This window comes from Falco peregrinus, chromosome 2 (assembly GCF_023634155.1).
Source record: "Falco peregrinus isolate bFalPer1 chromosome 2, bFalPer1.pri, whole genome shotgun sequence".
NCBI lineage: Eukaryota > Metazoa > Chordata > Aves > Falconiformes > Falconidae > Falco > Falco peregrinus.
The window spans coordinates 45,857,346-45,879,091 of NC_073722.1; positions in this window are offsets into that span (position 1 = coordinate 45,857,346).

Below are 21,746 nucleotides of genomic sequence, written 5' to 3' on the forward strand. Positions count from 1 at the left end.
CATGATCTACACAGCTTGCTACAGTTTCACCCCAACTCTCCTGGATAGGAGTTCCACTCCTTGTAGGCTAGCTCAGTACCAAAGAGCAGTGGTGACATCACTGCTAGACTTGTTGGGCTGATCTTTGGCATTGGAAAATGTCCAGTAATTCTTTCTGTGGTAATATGCTCCTACCTTCTGGCCTGGTGGAAGGATGTGCGTAATCCTAGGTGCTCAAATTTAACCAGGAGAACCTGTGTCTGGGGAGGGATGCAAAAGGCTTGATTTCTTAGAGGGGTCACCACTGGGTCCCTGTAGAGTGGGAGGCACAGCTGAATAAAATTAACACACTGGGAGCCAGGGTATCATCAAAGTTGTTTCACATAGGACACCACTGCCATTTCATCAGCATAGAGACCTCCAGCACCGAGCACAGCCTCAGCCAGTTCCCATCCAGGCATTGCAACATCACATGGTGTTGGAAAGGGTACATGCTTGTCAGCTGTGGCAATGAACCTGTATCAGTGGTTCAAATCCTGCTTTTTGTTGCTCTGGAGCGGTTAGGCTGACTTAACTGCAGGTGCTTGTGAGGAAGATCCAGCCTGGAAGATGGAGATCTTTGCATAAAAATCCAGAACTCTATTTTACACTTGTGTTGCAAAAATCTGAATAGCTGCATTTCTGTAATTATTTTCCTAGAAAGACTAGCACAGTAATGACTTAAATTTGAACTTTGCAACTGTCCTGTGATACATACCTTGAAAAAAGCCTTATCTTTGTTTTCATATTTGTGTCCTTAATTGCAATCAATATGGTGAGAAATAATTTGATTCCTGTGTATACTGCATTATCTACTATAAGAATAAACTACAGTGCAGATTATGCAAATACTGTTATATAATGACAGCAGTTACTGCAGTGTCTTCCATGGTATATATCAGTGTACTGCAGCAATTAAACAGTATAGTGAAGCCATAGCAATTACCATTCTAAATTATAATAAGCAATCCAATATGCACTATAGGATAAATCATTTCCTTATAGCAGCCACTGTATATGTGCTTCAGTTTTTATTCTAAAGCCCTTATTACTTGTCATCTGTACACTATGCCAGATGATTTATACTGCATGCTTGTAGTTTCAATGCATATTTATTATATGACTTTTGCAAAAAATGCCCATAATGATTATAACTGTGTTAACTTATTATCAGTTTGCAGTGGTATCTTAAAAAAAAGAAATCAATGGTGTTGTGGGAAGGAGGGGTTCCCTTTGATTTTTTTTTTCAAAAACCCACCCAGAACTAGACATAACCTTCATATAATCTGAAGTGTAATAAAACTAACTCCCCATAATTTTAGGGGATTTAATTCAGAACTAAACACATGAACTACTAAGCTAAAGTCTATTCATTTTTAGAATCAGCTTTCTTTCTAGGTAGTAAACAGATTCCTAGTAGAACTCGTGCATGATTTTAATTACAGATAAGTTTCTCTTTAAAGGCCACAGCATTCATGCTCAGGTTGCTAAGCTGAATTCAATATGTCTATACGTTAAAGGTAGCAAGCTAATGTGTAAACAGGGAAAATATTGGAACCAATTGCTGTTAATTTGGTTTTGATCAATTTGCATTGACTACACTTTACATGCAAATGAGAAGTGTGTTGTACTATCCCAGCTGAAAATAGCTGAGACACTGAACTCTTTACAAATCAAAAAACAGAATAAATGGAACTGGAGAAACAGAAAGTGGAAAGGCCTGTGTACAAAGTCTTGGTGAAGAGATGCAAAGAATTACTGAATACAAATATGTTAATATAGCTTAGTGTAGTACAGATTTATGGAGCTGTTGTGCAGGGAGTCAAGATGGCAAATTCTGGATCCTAGGGTATGCTGTCAATGTATAATCTTTATGCTGTTAGGCTACTAGAAATTAATCATTAAATTTAAAGTAACTTTAAAAACTTTGCATGAACCAGGCAAATGTGGAAAAGCAAGTATAATAAAAAGGCAGACAAAAAGAATAAACGTGGAAGCTGTTATTGGGTAACATCAAATCTCAACAGAAAAATTTGTTTTCTGGCTGTATATCAGGCTGAAAGTATGTGCTTTTCATGTCTGTAGTCCACTGAGGTGGGAAAAATATTTTGCATTTATGGCACTGCAAAAGAACAGGGTGAATGGACTGCAAGGATCACGAGGTAGTTGTAGGTCAATGATGCATTTGATCCAGTCTTACGTAAAAGTACCCACAAAAATCATTCCACCTGACTTACAATGAAGAATGTGGATAGAGGAATATCTCTTGGGACATAAAAGAGAGTGACAGTGAGTGTGTGTAACACTGTTGGCACTAGTGTAGTTGAGTACTGTAGCACTTAGCATGTGGTGTAGGTCCTTGCCAAGGAAAGGGACTGTTTACATCCTGTTGACTTCAACAGCACTTAAGCACACATGAAGGCACTTTCTTCATCAGGAATGCTTTCTTCAGTACTAGTATTGCTTTTAATAACCCAGAAAAGGAAGTAGCCTATGTTGTGAGGGGTTGTGAAAACCAGGAAGGACACAGGTATACTTACAGGAGACGCTAGAAACATGACAGGGAATCAGCAAATAAGATGCAGTCTTCCAAAACGCATAATGGGACACTAATACAGAAGAAAAATATCCAAAGCAGATATCAAATCAGGAAAGATAGCTGGAAAGCAATAATTACCCTGAAGTATGCCCAGGAATGACAACTTGTAACATTTTAGATACGAATAAGTGATGTTCCTAGAAGCACATGGGTTTCAGCATGGTATTTCAGTTCATGGTGAAATAAGAGAGTTCCACTTAAAAACCTGTAAAAAGAAAACATTAAACTGTTGGTGGTAGGAGAAAGTTGGTAGGTTGTATGGCTAACTCTGCAGCTTCAGCATTATTCTCATATGGAGTAGGAACTTTGCTTGGCAGTGTGGGATATTGATCCAGAATTGATATAGTAGTCATAACTAATGAACAACTGGTTCAGCTGGTAATTGTGCAAAATTAATATATCCACTGCCTTTCAGTAATTATTGCTAACTTTCAAAATGCCACCCACCCACCTGGAAAGATGACAGGACTGTAAAAAGGATGTGGTCTTTGGTTACCATCACACCTGCCTTTTCAATAACTTCAGGTGTGAGGAAAGACAGTTAGAGACCAAGATCGGATTATCTTGAATTTGTCAACAAATGTCTGAGTCACTTCCAAATATTCTTGAAAAATTTGGTAAATTTCAGAGAATTAATCTATTAAGCTGGGTTTTTTTGTCTTCCCGGTATTGTTTGATTAAAGGTCCTGTTGGCTATTTGCTTTCTTTGTTGTCTGACTGACTGCAGGCTCATAAGCTTCTGGCTGATTTTCCTGGGTCTGGATTCAGGTGGCATATGCCAATGAAAATTGTATTGATAGCTCTGGGCACTAAATCCCATTTAGCCAGAAAATAGGCATAGTTCAAACAATGCAGACTGCAGGATTGGATCGTGTCTCTGTGTGTGTCAGTTCTGAAATACAGTTTCTATCTCTTTGCATGAGGGGAAGAATTCATCTCTGTCATCTTGACCACTCTGCTAAGACTGCTGGCAAGGCAACTGTTGAGTTTGTGTTATGATGCAGGTTTTTTCTGCTGACCTAGACCATAACCCTCAAAATTCACAGGCAGGTCTATTAAGGCTTCTCTTGGGCTACATATGACAGAGTAGTAACTCTTTTTTGTGATTGCAATGCTGAGCGCTTCCAGAATTGCTTTGAAGTTTGAGGCAAAATTACCAGTATCTGTGACATAGGAGTGCTTGTATAACTTCAAAAAATGTTTCCATGAAAGACCTAGACATTATCTGATGGGTCTACACGGCATTGCACTAGGTTCCAGAGATTTCCTTGAATCTTCTCCAGATGCCTCACTGCGCTGAATTTCTTAGGTGTAAATGCTCTCCCAGGTTTTATAAGTTTCCGTAGGCTCGCAAAATAGAGGGTAAGTACAGAAGCAAAAGGGCAGTCTGGTTGGATCCCAATTTATTCCATTGTTCCATAGGATGGGTCCTCATGGTGGCTGTCCATGCAGGTACTGATGTGTTATCATAGTGTTCAGTAACTTTTCACGACTCAGCTGCCAGAGAGGGGTCTGATTTTGGAGTGTGAGTCCTAACTAAAAGCTATATCATGTAACGTGAGCTTTCTTACAACATAAAAAGATGTCCCAGTCATTCTGGAACGTCCTTAAGATACAATTCACTGTATCTTCTTTTACAAGAAAGGTATTATGGTAGTAACGTTGACAAATCAATGCTGATATAGCCCAGAATTTAAAATCTTTATAAACAGTTTCTCTGGAATATCATGCACATTCATGTGGACCTGCAGATTCCTTTGGAGATGTATCGCACCACAGGCAATTTGTTCTGTTTGTGCCATGTCATAGAGACTAGCTCTTTAAGCTTGCCAAGCTAGCTGTCTGTTGAACAACCTCTTTGGTCCAGTTGGTGTCTGACCTGCCTTGTGGGATCTGGAAAAACTGTCAGCTGATCCTTCCTCAGCTAGACTTAGTTGGGATAATTTCTGGGCTGGCACATAAATCCCTTCTATCACTTAAGATAGTCTTTCTTCCCATCAAAGGTGCTCTCAATTGCTCTTTTTTTGAGGCAATAACTTCTGGAATTTCTAATCATAATGTGGTTTTTGATTTGCCATATTTTTATTTTCCATCTCCACGTTCTTACCCTCAATGGCAGATTTTAACAGTACCAGCAGTCTTGGTTCTTTTTACTTCTTTCTAATTGCCAATGCCTTTTCTTTGCTAATGTTATCCTTTCTTATCAGATGCTGGCTCATGCACTTGTATCTGGATTAAACATAATAAAAAGTTCCACTTGCTTTTCAGGTGATAGTCTGCCTCACCATGTGCTGCAGCAATGATTAATTGATCTGAGCTAGTGGTCAGTCTCCTCTTATTATGCAGAGTTCACACCGCTGGTACTGGGTAAATAGATGCAAGAAATGTGGATAATGAATACATGCAACACATCTGTGGCATTCACTATAGGGTGTGCTACTCCAGATTCTGCTTTTTTGCGGATTCTGGTCTTCAGTCCCAGTGTTTTCCCTGCCTGTGGTTCCTTAGATCTTAGTATTTTGGATTCCTTGCTCTTATCTCTGGTCCCAGAACACTTCATTCTGGACTAAGTAATATGATTTGGTGGAGAAATTTGCACCTTTTGGTCTAAGAGCAATTCTAGCTTTTATGCTATATATATATATATATTTCTTTTCTTTTTTTTTTTTTTTTTTAATGTATTGCATTCTTTTGCTCCAGAGCCACATCCCTTCTCAATTTTCTTGCCCGGGAATGGGTTAGGCCTTGCATGATTTGCTTTTTTGCCTTAAATCACTTAGATTTTTTTCTTTCTGTTTTTGTTTTTGGGTGGGTTTTTTTTTTGCTTCCATTTTTCTTAGATTCTTTCACACAGATTTCATTTTCATTCCCTACATGGCTATTAAAAGCAGAACGAGGAGCTGAATCAGCAATTAATGTCTCCCTCTCTTTTCCCAACCCTTCCTGCTTGCAGATGCAGTGTGTTGGCCCAACATTTTTTTGCCCCCAAAGGCTGAGCTTTGACCAGTATCATTGTTACAGTATTGTTGCTTGGGTTTTTTTAGTTGGCTTTGTTATTTTTGGGTGCAGTTTCCCTTTACACAAAGACTTTGCAATGACTATAGTTTAAAGGGTGTTTTATTTATTACTATTTTATTTCTAGGTGGGCTGGGAGAGTAGGCTGTCTTATGTTGCCAGTGTCATTTAAAATAGCAATAGTATAAAGCAGAATAGGTCCTTTAATTTTTAGTGACATTTATTATATTTTTGAATACCTTATGCCTTTGGTGAAACTCCTGTTCCATCAATAGAATGTCTTGTTATTTCTTCCCCCCTCCCATAAAAGTTTACTTACAATAATTTGGTAAAGCTAACTACAGAATATAGGTGCCAGGCCTTGAAGATCTTCTCCTGTTTTTTTTTTTAAACAGTGTATCTACCGTAGGTATACAATTTTTCACTGGTAAATGAAAATGCCAGCAACTTAGTATACATTACTGCAGCTTTGCCTGTAATAACTTTAAATCCCATTATGATCATCTCATTTTACAGCATGCTTTGGTCCCAGGATCAATATATCAAGAGAATAGCATGCCAGTTGCTATCCTTGGACATAAAGATTTCAAAGCAAATACAGCAGTCTTACACATAAGAGAAAAGGCAGCAAAGAATGACTGTTTAAGTACTGGGTCATCCACTGGGGCTCCCCAGTCTTCTGTGCAATATGCAATAAGTAATTTGAATATATTTACACTGAAATGTTTTTCTAATGATTTACCTGTAGTTGTACTGGGGGGGTGGGCAGGAGAAGAAGAAGAAAAGGAGGAGGAGACACATGCATGAAGAAATTGCGGCCTCTGGAGGGATATATATAGACTCTAGGGTCTGGACTTGCTTCATCATGTTCCTGGTTTTATATAAAGCATTAGCCCCTTCATTGGAATTCAATCCTGAGCATGAGATTCTCTCCCAACGTTATTCTCTCCCAATGTTAAAGATGGTTTAAAGTACAGATAAAGAGAACAACAAGCAATAGAGGTATGGAAGGGCACTTATCATACTTATTCACCATAAGCTTATTAGATTTTTACATCTCTCGTGGCCTTGACTCTTTCTTCATCCTTAAGTTTTTGAACTGATAAAGAAGTGAATTCCAGGACTATGCAAAAGTCCTGCTTGAATTTCAGACTCCCTAACACACAAACCTTTGGGTACTGTTGTTCCAAGGTGAAATGCATTCAAACCACTGCAGACTCTTTAATACATGAGAAATTTATCGGCTTCATGAATTAGCCACAGATTAATTTCCTTGTGTAGAAAACCATTGTGGAGCAGGGTTTTTTGACCACTTTAGGGCAGGATCAGCATAGCACCATAAAGGGCTCCTCTGAACTGCCAGGATAGTTTTCAATGCATAGAATTAACATTGGCAAAAGTGGGGGAAAAAAAAAAAAGATTACTAGAATGAACTTGAACCTGCAGTGCTGTCTTGTGGGTTATCTGTTCGGTAGGTGTGTTTGCTTGTATTTCAGTGCCAATTCTAAACCTCAGGTTAACTCAAGAGATTGAGGTAAATAAATAATTCATAATCTTTTTCTTATTTAACTTGTTTGATTCTGTGCAGGCTGGGCATAACTATGCAGCTGGTGAAAAAGTCTCTGAATCAGTAATTGGGAAAACTTAGAGAAAGAAAAGAGAATACAATGTTAAGGATCAATCCAGGCAAAACAGCTTCTCTCTCTGAGCTTCAAACTGTTAGCTTTGAGATCTGTTTTGATCAGAAATCAAGGTTTCATTTATATTTCCAAATTCAGACTTTGTGAAATAAGTACTTAAATCCTTGAAGCAGTTCAAAATGGTTTGGAGTTTAGGAGCTTTTTCTCTCTCAATTTACAATGGCAGCAGATATTTTTACATTTTAAAAACCTGCTTGCAGTATCAGCAGTTCAAACGTTCCAGAACTGTGTGTTTGAAAGTGAAACAATCAGCAAAACTAAAACTGATGTTATGGATGTTTTTTCTTTGCCAAAATGGAGGGACTTGCCTGAGGCACTGGGGAGATTTGAAAGAATACAGTGTTATATATTGACTTTTCAACATTTAAAGTAGTCAAATACATTTTCTTATCTCTCTTAAAATAACAGTAGAAAGTATCTTGAAGAGTTTATCCCCGGTTATGGGGAATAGCTTAAAGGCTGTGGTCCAGAATAAAGGAATCCAGCTCTGCTTTCTTTGGTGGTCTGCACTCGCTGCGCTAAAGCTTGTGGCCAACTTTCGTTGTGGCTTCTGAAATGAATTATTCCTGCAACACTGCAGGCAAGCATCCAATACAGGACTGTTTTTTTTCTCAAAGACTGGCTCTTTGCAACTGTTTGGTTTTGCTACCCCATCACAGATTTATTCCTATTAAAATCTCAGTTATATAATATAGGAAACATTGCTGTGAAAGCAATGTGAAATATTCAAAGTAAAAAGTGAAGTCAGCACCTTGGTGAGACTTCCCAGATGAGATATTTGATTGCAAATTGAAAATACAGACTGTGTCTACAGAGACAGCCATTCTCAAAACACTTTAAGGTAAACTTGGGTGATTCACCCTCTTGTGTTCAACCCTGTGAAATGTGCTGCTCCCAAAGGTTCAAACACGAAATCTGTAAAGAGCCAGGAAAGGGAGTTTTTGGCAGATCATCATGGCTCAGACTAAATGAGCGCAAGTTTGTGAATGAAGGTCACTGTTTCAGTTTTCCTAGGAGCATGGAGCAGCTGTGTCCAGGGGAGGCATCTGTGGAGGAAGAAGCATCCCAGCCTGAGACAAATATCTACATGTCACTTGCTTAAGAAGTCTTCTTAGGATGGAAAAAGCTGCCCTTCCAAAATGTCTTCCTTTCTCCTTCCCATAAAGCAAAATTCTAGATTTATCTAGATTAGGTGTTTTACTGTCAGATGGCTGGTGTTGGTGGGCTGGGTAGACCACTTACCTGGAACAGTCACCCTGTCAACAGCCACAAATAATACACAGCATATGAAGAACAAGAAGTAATTCACTTGTGCATTCCTACTTTTGTGAACGTTGGAAAGGGACTATCTCAAATTCTTTGATGAAAGAACAGCCACTGCAAAACAACAACAACAACAAAAGGATGCTATCTTGTCTCTGTATCTCCCAGAGCTTCATCTTTGAAGTTGACACTTCAGCCCATTGCTCCTAGGGGTGATGTTTACAAAATGGTCCCAACCTCACCTTACCTGTCTCATGTCATTGCTTGTCTGCTGGGGAACACTGCTGAACCAGGACAGCAAAATGACCCACAATGTATACTGCATCTCATTTGCCTTCCCAGAGGAACTAGCTTTAGCGTTTCACAAAATCACTATAGCAGCTTCTTGCATGAAGCAGAAACACCGAGATCAATTTTGTAATATAATTATGAGGTTTAAATGTTCTCAAAATACCATTAAATGTTTATTTTCTCCTAATATACTAAAAAAAATATAGACTTGAACACTGTTGTTAGTTTTTGTGGTGAAACTGATAACAATAATACATTGAAGGACATGTCCATGCCAAATCCTTTTGTAGGGAGCTTTCACTTTTTTTTCCAATTACACATTTTCACTCTCCTAATACATTAAGAAAGGCTTGGATCTGTTAATAGGTGTCTGCACAGCATGTGGTCTTGACAGAGCTCGGAACAATTGCTATGTTTTTAAAACGGTATGGTTTGTAAATTGTTAGATTAACCTCCATTTTAATATAATATTTTTGCAAGTATTGGTTTGATAATTCACAATAACGTGTAAATGTTAAATTAAGCTGAGCTATTTGGTTTTGTCCTGGCATAATTTCACAAAGTATAAAACCATTTTTATAACAGCATGGGGCTGATACACTGAATATATTTCCAAGTACAGCCAGAAAAAAGCAAGTTGGGAAAGAAGTCTGTGAAGATTTTTTAAATGGAATAAGCTTAAAAGTAAAATGTCATGCTAAGCAATTTGCACTGTAGTTTTCAGTGGCATGCTACATCTAAATGAAATTTGTTTTCAAGTCTTTTCAATCACAGAATGGTTTGGGTTGGAAGGGACCCTAAAGATCATCTAATTCCATGGGCATGGACACCTTGCCATGGGCAGGGACACCTTCTACTAGACCAGATTGCTCAAAGCCCCAGCCAACCTCACCTTGAACACTTCCAGGGAGGGGATAATTTTGAGTAATTTATTGTGCTTATCACAACACATAATTGATGTATTCTCACATTTACACACAGATGTCGGGAACCATGCATACGGACATACACCTTTATGTCACTTCACATATACTTTATTCTCTGCAGCAAGAAGGTGAAATCAAAAAAACCCTTTATCCTGAAGATACAGTGACATTGTGGAGAAACTTCAGAAACTTCTGGTCTTCCTGCTCTGGATCAAAAACATCCCTCAGGCATGTTTTTGCTGTCAAAAACTAAGTTCTGACTCCTGTTTCAGGTAAGAACAATCCACCAGTACTGGTTTTATGTGATCAGAGCCAGTTTGTTTGTATCCCATGAATATGGCAGAATTTATTTTTCAGTTGAGTAATGCATCAGCGAACCTTACAACTACCTTCATCTTCAGATAGACTCAACCATATACCTATAGGTAGCCATGGTCCTATTCAAACTTCAGAAAATACACTGTAGCTCCTGTAGCACTATTTTTATTGGCACTGAATGCATGCAACCAGTTCAAGTCTGCTGTAGGTGAAACAGTAGCAGAGGGATACAATAGGGGAATGTGTTTCAGGACAGGGACTCTCTGATGTTGCTAAAGGGGTGTTAGGGAGATCGGATGTCCCAAACACAAGAGAAAGCTTTCTTTACCAGGAGCAGCAGTTAGCGGATTCATTCCAGTAAGAGAGAGGTGCACAGCCAAATCATGTCAACTGATATGTTTGTGACTGATTTTTTTCTTTAAGTACCATAAGCTTTGTGTTTACTGCTGTCCCAGAAGAACACTTTGAAGACTACTGGCAGCAGGGACTCTCCAGCCATGCTGACCAGGGTGTGGTGAAGTCCAGTGACTGGGAACTGAGGTGAGAGAAATTCAATATGCAATTTCCTAGCTGTGAAGAATTAAATGTAGGACAAATCAGTATGGATTCAGCATGGCTGTTGCATCTTGTGGTTAGACAATTGGTTACACCTCGCTTTGTAGTCCTTTGGCCCGTGTGCATGCAGCAGCAGCAAGCTAGGTCGTGCAATTACAGTGGCCCCTTCTGGTCCTTGTCCTGGGGGAGCCTGGACTCGATCATAACTCTTGCAGTTCCCCAGTGAGATCATACCAGTTTATCAGCTTCACACTTACTCAGCTGTGACCTCACCAATGAATTTACTCAAAGCACAACTTAGCTTCTATGGTGGGATTGTATGGTATCTATGTTCTAAAGCACCAGAGACTGACTGGGAAGGAGACATAACACAAAGCAGATGGACCAGTACTCTGAGGTGGCATAGAATATTATGTCAAGTGTTTGGCTGGAGTCACTTTAGGCTGAGAAATTTCCTTGCAGACCTTATTGGAAGGAATGTCTGAAGATTTGGTCTTTCTCTGCAGCATGGGGAATGATTTGGCCACTGGACACATGAATTAACCCTGCATCTTTTTTTGACTCTTGTCTGTACTCCTGCTTGTTGTATGCATTCTCGTTTATGAGGAATAGAGACAAAAGAAGCTAACATTGTTTTGGCTAGTTACAGGATGTCTGGATGATGCTTAATTGGCAGAGAAATACAGGAGAAATTAGATGATCTAGAAACCACTTCTCCCCTGAACTTCTATGAAGTTTATTACAAAACTGCTTATTTTCCACAGCATGCTGTACACCTGTCAGTGAAAGATGGAGTGGTGTGCTCTGCATTTTGACTAGAATTTACTGATTTATTAACAGTTTAAGTCATGTGTTGCATCAGTATTTCTTCTTATTAGGGGCTGATCATGAAATACTGTATTTTTCCATGCTCATGGAACATTTTGGATTATTGGCGTACTTATCTTAGGGAAGAGTGGTGGAGGCTCTTGCACAAAATGCTAGAGGAAACTTTGATCCAGCACAGACTATGAAAACATAATTTGTTCTGAGAAATATGTCATATTATCACTGAGAGCCTGATTCAAGTGCTAGTTCAAGAAAACATGAGGTTTTGACTGAGCATAGGAGACCAGGAGCGGAAAAGACTGGATACTTTCCTGGACCTGGTGCTTTACTGGTCTTCCTTTCGCCTTACTGGGGCAGTAGTTGAGGACAGATTGATGAAGAAACCATATTTATTTTCTCATTGGCAATTTTTAATGCCATCAGCTCATTCTGGGGCATACCCTGTGCTAAAAATGTGGTTAGAAAGCAATCTGGGGTGGCATTGGGGGAACACCATGATTTTTTTCTTTTCCGTGATGCAGCTCACTGGTTTGCTCATCAGTAAATTGATTAATTGGACATATTTGAGAGTGTTTTCACAAAAGTGTTTGAGCTATATGATTCCCTCCCACGCACTTTTTTTCCTGCAAACTGCCATCATCAGTGATTTGGAAGTGTAGAAAATAGTATTATAAGGGAACAGATGCGAACAAAAGGGGTGAAATTGAATGTATTAGTATTCAGCGGTCTGCTTTTGATTACCTCTGACTGGAAAATATTTGGAAGCCACCAGGGTCCCCTCAAGTGTTATGATTTCGTAAATTCAGCCCTCGTGTGTTGGGATTCAGGCTCCCTTATTGAAATTGAATTGATATTTTGTAAACTTCATTTGTGAATAATGTGATCTGACAGGGACAAATGCGAGGGAGAATTGTTTTCAAACCTTCTCCAAATGAAACTTATTATTGGGTAAATACGGATTTCTTTGTCTCTTTTCCTCTCTTTCTATCCTGAGCGTCTTCATGGCTTGAATATGTATCAACTTTTCCAAGGTAATTGAATTGATTCAGTCATGTGTGGGCAACAGAAATGGGCAATAGAATATATTCCTGATGGGGAAAAATTGAAAAGTAGAGGGATTTCTACTCAGGTGCAGGGCTGGGAGGGTCACAGTGCTATCAGAGGAGAGGAGCAGGAGCTTCTTTCTGATTATCTCAGCTTTGGCCATTCTCTCCCTCAATAATCTCCCTCTGATATAACGCCGGCTTTCCAATTTTGCTGGCCAGCACCAGGCCTCAGATGTGTTACATATTAATTTCCCTTCGCAGAAAATTTGCCAAGCTTTAGCTCAAATTCAGTTAGTCGGATTGATGAAAGTGGCAAAAGGATACGACATTTACTGATTCTCCCTTTTCACCTTTGATTAGCTCAACCTGTGAATTATTCTTGCCCTGTCAGTGTGCCATTAAATGAGCTGGGCCCAAGGTTGCAAGTTCATACTTTCTGATGTAACCAAGAGAAAATATGTCGAGCCATGATTTGTCTGACAGGGATCTAGGATCGTTTCAATGCTGCGTTGCTGTTATTTTAACAGGTCAGCCCTTGGTGAAATAAAGAAACAAAAATAAAAGCTCCATCTTCTTCCTCATAATCTTCATTCCTAGCCCCAGTGTCTGGCACCTGCCCACTCCTGGTGGTTCTCGAGTGGAAGAACTCATTGTCTTTGCTCCAGATAAGTTGGAAAAGTCCCTCTCTCCCTCTCCTGGCTGATATTTTCAAATTAAATGTTGCTAGTCTGTAGTGTTCATAGCCTACATGGATTGCAGCCACAGTCTGGGGTCTGTGTAGTCAGTTGCCCCCCCCCCCCCCCCCGCCCCCCCCCCCCCGCCTTTGTTTTCACTCTGCCAACACACTGCAGGTTTGATCTCTTCTGGAAACACCAGGCGCTGTGCACTGCTGAAGCATTTCACTCTTTCACCCTACCAGCCAAGTGTAAGGCAGAGCACTTGGTTTCCCACGCCTCCCTCTGCTACTGCACTACTTTGACAAATCATGCCCAAGTTTTGATTGCTTTTTTCACTTGATGAGTGTCTTAATTTGTTGATTGTAAAGTTTGGGTTTGTTGTTGGTTTTTTTAATGGCCCAGCGGAAACTTTAATGTCGCTATTACAGCTTGTTTGTGAGATTGCCAGGAAGATTGTCAGTTTTGATTGTCAAGTTAGGCAACACATGTTTAAAAGACGTTCTCCATAATGATGTTGGGCATGCGCAGTGCCATTTCAAAACACCAGATGTGCTTCAACCTGTGTTGTATTGGTGGCTGTGGCCAAAGAGGAAAGATATGGGTTAAAGTGGAAGGAGCCAACGACTGAATAACATTTGCCTGCGTGTTTCCCTGCAAAAAGTATGCCATAAATAATTTGCTTTCTAGCCCAAGCAGTAAGGATACACAATCAGCTGGCAAAGCCACACAGTTCTGTCTATCTTGCAATGCCCTCATGTTGTCAGGAGCTCAGGGAAAACACCTCAATCCAGTCATCACGGTTTTTGTATGCCCTCAGGATCTGAAACAGTGGTAAGAACCAGTGACAGTGTCTGCTATCATTAGTTGACCTTTCCATGAGTATTTTGAGAAAACATAATGGAACACAGCAGAGATGTGGGTTTGGTCCTTCTGTGCATGACACAGCAGTTTTTCTACCAGAAATACTTTTAAAGAGGTTTATCATTGAACTATTCCCACTTCCCTTTCTCTAATAAACTACCTTTCTAGATATACCCGAGAACACAATTTGGAGTGTATCTAACAGGAATTTTTTTATCCTTTCTTTGGCACATAGCTGCCAATTGCAAACTATTCACTTCAAAATATCTATCCTAAACCTGAAAATCTAGATTTAAATTACTTCCCTTTCTAGGAAAACTGGGGTTGTATTGAGAACTGCAGTCTTGCCTGCCTCAGTCTTTCCTGTATAATATATATCAGCTTATAGCTGTTAAGTAGAAACAATTGTTGGAAGTAGAGAGCAGTAAGGAGAGGAATTTGTGTGTTGAACTCTCTGGGAAGGGCTTCCAGCTGACATGCAGCAAATATTGCTCTGGCTCTTCCATCACTCAGTGAGCACAATTGGGTTTCTGTAATTTTCCACAACCAAACTGGGCTTCCCCAGGTCAATAGCCCACATGTACAGAGTCATTGAGACAAAGCACAAAAAGACCTCGCAATAACCTGTGTGACTGGAAGTGTAATGTAGACATACTCCTAAAAGCCATTCCTTGTAGAAAGTCACCTTTGGAAAGTACTAAAATCACTGACCATTAATAATGAGGCCTACATTGCAAATTAGGTTATTTTAAATCCATCAAACAACTTTCTCAATCAAAAGAAAAAAATGATATATAGTCATGGTAGTGTTTTCTATCTTTATATAAGTTATTAATTTGTATACTTAAAAAAAATCGAGTCCGCTCATAGGAACACTTTATATTCTCTCAGCCTTAAAAGTGCTCTAGCTATGGCCTGCTAACTCTTATGGCCATGAAGAATGCATGTCTTGGTTATAAATGGTATCCACTTTAGCTTCATAGCTTAGAGCTGAATAAACACAGAATCACTGAATTGTACTCAATGGCTCTATTTATACTGTATTTTGTTAGCATCTGACATAAATCAAGCGTGATTTGATTGACTATACCCAAAGTAGAGCTGGAATAAAATAATGAGGGCGTTTGTTAGCTGAGCTGCCAGTCTTTAGTAGTAATGACATTTAACGTAATAGGTAGCAGGTAGGTTAAAATGTGCTTTTTATTTGTTGTACATACATTTTATAAAAGAAAGATGTAGTAAGGCCCAGGGCGCAATTTTTCACACCACCCCTCCAGATAGGAAGCTAATTAAAAACAAGGCAAAAAACTGATCATGAATGAATGCATTGGCCATTGTTTAGTGTTATACAGAACTGTACAAAAAAGATCATTAAATTCCATTCATCACTTTGGCTTTAAATTGATGCAAAAGACTTGTACTTCTGTGCATAAGGTAGAGGCTAAGTGGGAAGGGTATTAAATCAGTTTGAGAGTCTTAGGAAAGAAAATATTTAGCAAGAGAAATAATAAAGAGCAGAATATGATAACATTGCCGTAAGGAGTGTTAGCTCATTTGTTTTGAATGCAACTCTGATAGGGTGAGATGGAGGTAATATAAATGTTAATACTAAAATCCAGAGGGTTTGAAATTTTCAGTGCAAGTACTTGGTGTCACAGCAATAACCAAATGCATTTTTATCCTCTTCAAGTTTAAAAGTCCGTTTTAAAGAAGTCTGGTGGTATAAATTTTAGAACTAATGACTTACAAAATTGTAAACCACTATTTTAAAGTGTACTTTAGTCTAGAACTTTACATTTACAGATTTTGAGTGGCTACTAATTTTTTTTTTAATATATGTATTAAACTTCTCTTTTGAAAGCTTCTCCAAATATTAGATGGAACAGCTGAACAGTCTGTGAGCAAGTGCACTTGGACACTAATTAACTGATTTGCGTAAAGCTATTTTCTACAGGCATTGAGAGGACATAGTCATTATGGTCATAAAAATTGACTTCTGTTTGTTACATGCACTTCTACTGGAGTCATAAAAATTATTCTTGGCTCTCATGTGTGCATGTAGCTACAAACTGCTATTAACACTGCCACTTGCACTTTGTCATAAAATACTAATTGCTTATTGACCAGGTCACACAATTTGGGCAAAAAGTATATCTAATACAAATAATGAAGTCTGGAAACCATCCCACCTCATCTAACACTGCGGAATGTGGTTCAAACCCTGAAAACAGATCCTCTGGTCCAGACCTTCATCCCACACCAGGGTGTGGGTCATGGAGGGGACAGTTTATGCAGTATCATACTTGATCTTCTGTTTGCAGGACTGGGACAATCCTCAGGTAAGTGTGTTTTCCCTGAGTCTCAATAAAGCCCTATAGAAGACAAAACAGACCTAGCAAGGGATTTGTGGTCAAACAGCTGAGCAAGCTGGATTCGTGTTCCTCCTGCTGAACTTCATCTTATATTATTAAATATTACCTATGTCCCTAAGACCTCAGTGCCAAGGTGCTGGAAAAGGCAGAAAATATCAAGGTAATCAGCAGGCTGTAGGAACTGGACTGCCAGTGAATTAGTGTGCAGGCTTTGGGTTTCTGCTCTATCCTGATACCTAGCAAAACCAAGTTGTCCCCAAAAGAAGGTGTTTCCTCAGAGATACAAGTGAAGATGAAAGGCAAGACGATGAAAAGGAGGAGGGAAGAGAGAAAGGACAGTGAAACTATTGAAACACTAGCTTTGCAACATGCTTGTCTGTGCTGCCATGTATCTGTGTGTGCTTTATTCACCGTTGTGCTGGCAGTGGGGCTGGCAAACAGGTCTGCAGGGGAGATTCATCATAGCAGGGGCGCAAGCGCACCTGCACGCTGGCAAGTCCTCATGCAGCCAGTGGGGCTGGGGAGAAAGATGGTGTCAGGGATTCCTGTTCAAAGGAACTAAAACTGCTCAATGACACTTTTTCTGGTTTGAGAAGTGTGGTGGAAATTAACTCTGTCCCAAAGTCGCTGTGAAGTCTTACACACAGGCTGATCCCTATTAGAGACACTGAGTATCTGAACTTCCCTGGTTCATCGTGATGAACACCAGAATGCTGGGGAAATCAGACTGTCTCAGCATTTGGGGAGCAGAGAAAGGGCCAGAGCCCTGTCCTGGCCCTGGTCCCCCTTTGGTTGCTGGTGCTCCAGGAAAGATCCAGCAAGAGACAAGAGCACACAACAGGGCTGACCACAACCTGGGTGCTGTGAAGTAGAAGGCATTTTAAAGAAAACATCAGCCATTGGCACAATTTGGTCCATTTCAGTAAGTAAATAAGTGAGTTTTGAGATGGTTTAATGCATCAGCTTACTGAGGAAAGCCTGAGCAATGCCCAAAGATGGCTCTGACTCCACCAAAGACAGATATCCCCCCAGCTTCAGGGAGGTGATGAAAGGAGAGCAGCTTTGGTCTCTTCCATTCTGTTGCTTCTAAAGCTGCTCTGCATTGTGTACTGCTTTTTATTATGGCTGGGAGGGAGGTGATCTGATTTCTGACCGTCTAGCAAGCCATTTTTATCATACTAGCAATGGGTTAAGCAACAGTACCTGACCACTAAAAATGAGAAAAAAAGCACAGAAACCTGTTGCCAATGCTGTTCAATTCCATGCCCACATAAGTCCGCTGTGAGCAGCTTCTCAAAGCAATTTGAAAGACCGGTGATAGAAGTATCTAGCAGAAGAAATCCAGCTCTGGATTGAATCCCTTCATAAAGATGTTTTTAATTCATCCTCCAATAACAATCTCATTTCTCATACACAGGCATGGTAATGGTTGCTTCACAGTTTGTAAAATGTTAAAAATAGAAGTGATACAAAGAGAGATTTACTTGCTGGTCAAGATAAAGGCTTCAAGGGAGATGTTTAGTGCTGAGGTTTTTTGGGGTAGCAACATAATAGCTTCTGAAGTTTATAACTTAAACTCATCCTTTGGAATCTCCACTTCGCTGCTAACTCAGAGTGTTTCAGAGCTGGCTATAGTGCAGACAATGACCTGTACAATGGTCCTAAAACCCCATGATTTAAAAAGTGTGTTCTAAAGTTGAAATCTCTTTAGACTTGATTAGCATAAGCTGATTTCTATGGGCTGAACATCTTCCTTGTTTTTCCCTGAAGTTAACACATTTACATCAGGGGTGATGAGCACCGGGAAAATCTGATCTGTGAAAACAATGGAAGAGACCATGAAATACATCTTTGTGGGTTTGCCATGCTTCTACCTAAACGTGAGTGCCCTAGTGATTGCCTTAGTGATTATGGTGAAGCAGTGGAAGTTAATGCCTCTCACACTCGATGTTTTGAAAGACTAGCTAAATAGTTTGCACTGCACATCTTACTGTCTTGCCCAAGGTGCAGGGGATGGGGATGTGTGATTCCAGGTCAGTCTTCACAGTGTCACAGTTAGTAGTAACACCATAGTAACACGCAGTTAGTAGTAACAGCCACAGATCTTTCCAAGATCTTTCATCAACAGGGACCCTGAGAGGCTGGTTTTGCTTCCAGGAAAAAAAAAAAAAAAAAAAAAAAAAAGAAAATTCCTTCCTGAGTCTGAATGGAAAAGGCTTATGCTAATAACTCAGGGTTCAGGTGAGCTCCTGGTCTCAGGGATAATAGCTACTCGGTCCTTACAATTTTATTCCAGTGTTTCACTGTTCTGTTTGTTTCTCTAAGGTCTAAGTTTTCACATCAAAATTCTGATTTGGAGGTGCTGATCTTTTTTTTCTGACTAATTTTCAGCTGCATTTAGAAAGCTTGTTTTTTAGCCCAGGTTACCATGCTTCTGAAATCCATCCTATATTAAGATATTTCAGGTTAGATATACATGGGTTTTTAAGCTTTTTGACTTCAGATGGGCACCTAAAGTGCTTTTCAGATTTATTGTGCCATAGATTGGGCAAGATTATAATATACCAGTAGCTGCTATTTAAAAAATTTGATTTTATTTAAGACAGAATTTGCAAAGTCTTGTAGAGTCACATGTGTTTAAAACACACACATATTTTATTGAGAATTGGCTATCTTATTCTTGTAGGTAGTTTTGAAAATCTCAGCCTAAATTTTCTTTAGCATTATTTGATATTTCCGTCAAGGAAATCTATCCATCACCCTTTTACAGGGTAAAATGCTTCTCTCAGAGCTGTGTGGTAGAATTTATCACTGATATTTTGTTCTCCCCACCTGCATGCAAAGCACAATTCTTTCTCTTTGCTTTATTTTCCCTGTTCTCTATTTCTCTTTTGCGGTGCATTTACCTCAGTGGCTATTACCATAGTGTTCAAGTCAATAGAATGTCCAGTGTCCTGTATGATATGGTCCTAATTTTTTCACCCACAGGCTTCGATTTTGATCTGGACACTTCCACCACAAGCCTGTACTTAATAATTAAAATCTTCGTATTTTTTGCACAAGTTCCCTATTTTCCTTTCTGATAGATTCAGGCCCTGTGAATTGTTCCCTGAAGCCAAATCTATACTTTTTATTGTTATGTGAATATTCTGTTCATACTAGATATTACACTTTTACTTCCTATTCAATAAATATCTATGACATTCAGCTCAGCAATGGGTATTAGTCTGTCAGAACACTAATTTATGATGAGAATAGTGTAATATCAATAGGTTTATGGATCAGAAATGTGTAAATACGAAGTTCAATCAGTGGCTCTTCTGTAAGATAAATTCTAAACAAACATTCCCTTCCAAAATTTAGTAAGTGTTGTTTTATCTTTTTTTCAAAGCTGATATGAAAAGTGACATGAGGTGATTTACGGACTTAGAAGACTCTTCTTTGAAATTTTCCCTTCTGCATTTTGTGACAATATATAAGCCATCAGGTTGTTGAGGATGAGAATACATTTCAGTTACTTCATTGGGAGATAGCTCAATATTAACTTTCTGGTCTGCTGTCTTACTGAACAATGCCTGTTCCACTGACAGTTCATTTAGATATTGTCATGGTGTTGGAAGCTTTAAAGGGGTTAATGAGGTATTTATTCCATTATTGTTATTGGAAATTACAGTGTCTAGAACACTTACACAAGAAGATTAAAGATAGATGCTTTAGACCACTTTCTATAGTCTGATAGGCCATTATTTTCTGGTTCATAACACAAAATAGTACTTTTCATCAAGGAGCTCATATTCTCTAGATGATTCAAAAATTCACAGACCAAAACCAATGTGAAATATTAAGTTCCTAATACTTTTTTAACCCCAAACAAGTTACAATGCAAATGTTTTAATCAAACAAGGTGAAATCGTCACACATGTTCCTTTCTGTGAAGTCCGACAATGAAAAGGGTACCTTGAAAAACTGGAGTAGATCTCCCTGGGCCTAGCTTCTACTTACAGATTAGCAGATATGGCAAACTCTGCTGCTTCTGATGGGTTGAGTTATTTTGCACAGGATTTAAAACTTCCTTGCTTCCCTGATTTTCAATGGGAAGACATTGAGTCTAGTTTTGCTATTTTAGTGTTTCTTCTTGGGATGATGAGCAACCATTTCATGCTGGAAGGGCAGCAGATGTTGTCCACGAGTTGTGTGGTGTGTTTGAGACATTCAGGATCCTGTCCAGTATGCATTATTATTAGCATGAAAGTGCCAGCTATAGTATTTCAATCCTGAGGGCCAGAAAACCATCTCATAGGCCTTCAGCCTGTTCTGATTGTGCAATGTGATGATGGAGCAGCCAGAGATCTGTAAGGGCGTTCTTGATGATTGAGAATTAGTACAGCCAATCTTTGCAAATTTTCATGCTCTCCTGGTATGTAGTGTAAAAGAAATGATGCAGCCAGTTATTTTACTAGATGATAGGTAGCTCCTGGTAACTAGGTCCTGAGCACATGTCTAACAGCAGCTGAAGAGAGGGACAGCTGGGGAGAAGCACATCTCCACCCTTGCAGATAATCAAAAGCCATATGGATACAGTCCTGGGAAACTTGGTCTAGATGATCCTGCTCGAGCTGGTGACCCTCCAGTTGCTTGACCCTGCTTGGGCAGGGGGGTTGGACAGGATCACTTCCAGGTCTGTTACAAATTCAGCCCTTCCATAATTCTGTGATGCACCTCTGAAGGCTCACATGCGCCTTTGCCCCTCTGGGTGCACAGGATGGGCAAGCGGCAGAGCAGGGGGTGTGCACCAGAAATCTCAGGCCTTCTTGCAGCTCCTGTCTCAGGACAGCACCTGTGTGTAAAGCAGATATCTGCCCAGTTCTGTTGAGAAGAATGTGGCCCTTCTCCTGATGGTGGAGTTTATTTCCCCCACTTTGTTGTGAAGCAGTAAGCATGGCAATGCTTAACCCCTTACTGTCCCCTTGCCTGGATACATTTTAAGGGCTGCATGGTCCATAGTGAGTGTTATCTGTACAGCACTGCCCTAGGGGCAGCACCTCAGTGTCACTGATGAGGTCTTTGGCTAAACCCATGGGTGGGTCTAGGACTCTTGCCACTCAGTTTGGTGACTTGTCCTATAGAGCATCCCTCCCTCTTTGCAGTAGCATTTTCTTCCTAGATACTCCCATGCAACATCCTATAGCCAATTACAAAAATCAACCTGCAAGAAAGAACCTTTGGTGCACCAGAGATTAGAAACTGGACTTTACTTTAGAGGAGAGACTCAGTCAA